The 3,998-nt window shown below is 50.2% G+C and overlaps 1 protein-coding gene across 7 annotated transcripts in view; it reads left to right on the top strand.

The window, feature by feature from the left end:
• The first annotated feature begins 1,145 nt into the window (after positions 1–1,145).
• exd3 (exonuclease 3'-5' domain containing 3) overlaps positions 1,146–3,998 on the top strand; it is a 74,512-nt gene continuing 71,659 nt past the window's right edge. For 2 of the 7 annotated variants that reach the window (XM_069183478.1, XM_069183476.1), the window contains exons 1-2: positions 1,148–1,323; positions 2,015–2,075. The gene's annotated coding sequence lies outside the window, so the exon portion shown is untranslated. Of the gene's footprint in view, positions 1,600–2,014; positions 2,076–3,998 lie in introns of all 7 variants that reach the window. The other 5 variants (XM_069183475.1, XM_069183481.1, XM_069183482.1 and 2 more) reach the window with 5 other exon arrangements.

The raw sequence follows: 3,998 nt of genomic DNA, 5'->3' as shown, positions 1-3,998 counted from the left end.
TCTGGTGTACACACCCCTCCGGGCGTACTTGTGAGAAGCACGGGGCAGGCTAATCGACTAACCTCTAAATAAACAGTTCGGGTGGGCGGCTGCGTCAGCATGCGTAAGCTGCAAAGGAACAAGTAATAGGATTATTCTGCTGAAAAGAGAAGAAAACACCGCGTTTCGTCCGCGGCGCCTCCTTCAGGTCGAAACGCTGTGTTTTCTTTCTCCTCTTTTCAGCGTGGAATAAACCTATTACTCGTTCTTCTAAATAAACAGTACTTAACTGTCTCCCTCTTCTGCTTTGAAATCAACATCTAAAATCCACATTTGTTTACCCATCGGGAGTTTTGCTTATGTGGTTAACTAGTATTATATGAGAAAACAAATGCTCTTCATCAGAGAAAATAGTTCCATGATAAAGTCGACACTTCCTGAGAATATTTCTTTCATTTTTTTTATTGAACATCAACACAAAGGAGAAAAGGTATCCTAAAAAGATAAGTGAACAAAAAAAAAAACTCAAAGCATTACGATGCCAGAGATTATTACAGACCTGAATACCATAACAGTTACTTAAATGTCTTACATCACCTGAGCCTTTTGCCTTATTTTGAAGACTGGAATTTAAGCAAAATTGCATTTACACCTTATAAGCATTAAAGGTGTGAATAGCAACAGACCGTTCTGTGTATATAATTAGATATGTTTTTTCATATGACATCTGCCAATACGTACAACATAACATCAAACTCCTTAAATCCGACATTCACCTTTAAATTTTTAAAGATCAAGTTCTGCGACTCTAAGCCAACACAACGTTGTATATATCGTAACGAATTCTACAATATCCACAAAAAAACGAATCCAGAAAGTGTCATTTTAACAGATTAAAACGTCGTGAGAATATCACAGTAGTCGTTTGATCAAATTCGCGGTACTGATGAACGTGTGTGTATATATATATACAGGCACAGAATGTTTTGTAACATGGTCCTAACGCGGATAATTACAGTCCGAAATCCACACGTTTGCTGAACACGTCATGCGTAACGGGGGTGGCGGCACGGAGCGAACAAGCGGCACCGCCCGCGAAGGTTCCGAGGTGGTGGGGGGGGGAAGCATTTCCGCGGGGCACGCTCACGTGCCCCTCTTGCGCTCGCTTCCGACGGGCGAATCGAATCGACTTCCTGCCGCTGCCGCCGCCGCGAGCGTGTGCGCGCGCTGAGGAGCGGTCCGGGTAACAGGCGGCCCTGTCCCCCTCACAGACAGCACCACAACACAACAACAACAACAACAACAACCCGGGGCCGGGTGGACACGGCACAGAAACTTAGGAGGGTTCGTCCAGTTGTCGCGTCCGGGAGAAAAGCGGCTGTCTTGCGGGGAGTTTAGTTATTCCTCTCCTCGCCCTCTTTTAAAACGTTATTTTAGCCAGCTGTGTTTGTTTTAACCGTGTGCGTGCGTGTGTGTGTGTGTTTGTGTAGGGTCCCGAAGGCAGCGCTTGACAATTTCCGTGTGGACCCAAGCAGCAGCCGGGCAGGATAACGAAATAAAAATTAAAAAAAAAAACAGCCAACCAGAACAACAACAACAACAACAACAACAACCACCTGTGTAAGTCTGTGTCGGAGATGAACTAGTGAAGAGCTTTGATTTTTTTTTAAAGTCTCGTTCACCTCCGCACTCGTGGTTAAAAAAAAACAATTCCACGTTAAAATTAAAAAAAAAAAACTCGCTTGCTTCACGTTTGTATTTCATGTGCCTTCGGCGAGTTTAAGTCTACTAATATGGCTAATATTTGCGCTCCTGAAAACGGGATGGGAGACAGGATCCCGTATACAGTGTCCCGAGTGTCACAGAGCAATATTGTGATTCAGCCGCTGTTTGGAGCTCAGTTTGAGACCTTGCCGGCTGTAAGTACGCGGGTGATGTCTGAAGAGTCTGATGCCAGCTGATGTGTGAATGTTTTCACTTCGTGTGAAGCGCGTTTGCCGACTCATTCCTGTCTCTTGTGTGTGTGTTCTCCCAGGCGCCGCCGGTGGGGGTCGCTGTTGCGCCTGGAGTCACGGCGGTGCCCCTTCGCTGCGCGTGTAAGTTGCTGAGTCGCCTCTCTCTCTCCGGAGTTTTCCAAGGTCAGAACGCCCCAACCACTGTAATGATGACCCGCTTTAGCTGGAACATATCACTCTGCAACTCCTTTCCTCCTGGGAAAAACTCAGGTTGCTGCTGGAAGAGGTGTTAGTGGGGCCAGTAGGGGGCGCTCACCCTGCAGTCTGTGTGAGTCCTAATGCCCCTGTATAGTGACGGGGACACTATACTGTAAAAAGGCACCGTCCTTCGGATGAGACGTAAAACCGAGGTCCTGACTCTCTGTGGTCATTAAAAATCCCAGGGCGTTTCTCGAAAAGAGTAGGGGTGTTACCCTGGCATCCTGGCCCAATTTCCCCCTGGCCTTTACCAGTCATGGCCTCCTAATAACCCCCATCTCTGATCTGGCGTCCGGATCACTCTGCTCTCCTCCCCACTTAGAGCTGGTGTGTGGGGAGCGGACTGGTGCTCATCCAGGTGGGGCTGCACACTGGTGGTGGTGGAGGGGATCCCCATGACCTGTAAAGCGCTTTGAGTGGAGAGTCCAGAAAAGTGCTACATAACTGTAAGGGATTATTATTATTATTATTAATTATTACTGCAACTAGACTTAATCAGGCTAAAGAACAGCATCTATCGTACTGCAGTATGCAACCTCAACAGCTATAACTGCAGTCCCTCAAACTCGGTGCACCTCTGCACTTTTTTTGCCTGGTGTACAGTGTTTTTTTTTTTCATTTATTGTTGCTGGTTGTAATTATTCTGTGATGTACTGTCTACGTTGTGTGGTGTTGTCTGCTGTACTGCGTGTGTCCCGAGAGATCAGAGCGCATGAGAACCCCAGTGTACGTGTAATTATGGCAGTAAACTCCTCGGCTCTCTACTACTGTGCTCTCTGTGTAGAATACACTGACGGGATCTCTTGTTTTCAGTCTCAACTTTCTCCACAGCTGGTTAAAAAACAAGCGTTTGGAAATGAAATAGGGCAGCTTCTTCAGCAGACGGTCTAAGCTGACTTTCGCTCCTGCGCAGCGTAAAAACGAGAGGCCCTTCAGGAGCGGGAGTCGAAATCAGATAGATCGGATGGGGAAAAAAATCCAGACGGGCTTTCGGTGAGAAGTGTGATGCGGTGTTGAAACGGAGATGTCACCAAGCTGGGGTGTTTGTCAGCAGCTCTGTCACCCTGCTGCTCACCGCTGGCAGCCCCACTGGAGCTCAGCAGGTGTGCGCCTGGCCAGTACCTGGATGGGAGACCTCCTGGGAAAGCTGAGGTAGGGGGTATTGCCCCAGTGTCCTGGCCAAATCATCCATCATCCATCGCATCCATTGCTCTGCTGTCCTCCCCACTGAGAACTGGTGTGTGGGGGAGCGGACTGGGTTAGGCCGTTACTTGGCGTGGTGTGGGGGGGGTGCTGAGCGAGTAGCTTGGCGTTCGCTTGGCGTTGCGTCTGCTGGAGCGTCACGGTGCTGGAGGGGAGTAGGGGGGCTCCCAGCGGATCGAGCGCGTGCCTCTATTGTTCCCCTAATTGGCGGGGGTGGGGGGGCATTACAATGACAAAAGGAGGCATCACGCCAGCAATCTGCTGAGCTGCGTCCCCGGCCCCGTGCCGGTCTTTATTCCCCCTGGGGGGTCGGGAGTGTGGCTGTGGGCCTGCCTCGTGCCCCCTCCTTAGCCTCCCGCCCCCAGAGGCGGCAGGCCGCTCCCAGCCAGGTGTCGCTCCTCGGCTCTCAGGCCGGGACCCTGAGCAAGCTTTCATCCGGGCCCTCCCTTCTCCCTGCTTTCCCAGATATTCCGGACCGAGCCGTTGACATGACCCCCTTCACCCCCTGGCCTAGCCTCCCCCTCCTCACCGGAAACCAGCGGGACAGATCTTTCTTCCCAGAAGCGCCTCTCCCGGGAAGTGATGAGCTCTTTTGGAATGCGG

Source organism: Lepisosteus oculatus, chromosome 24, assembly GCF_040954835.1.
Source record: "Lepisosteus oculatus isolate fLepOcu1 chromosome 24, fLepOcu1.hap2, whole genome shotgun sequence".
NCBI lineage: Eukaryota > Metazoa > Chordata > Actinopteri > Semionotiformes > Lepisosteidae > Lepisosteus > Lepisosteus oculatus.
The sequence above is the reverse complement of the archived record's forward strand: the minus strand, read 5'-3'. Positions and strand labels throughout refer to the sequence as shown.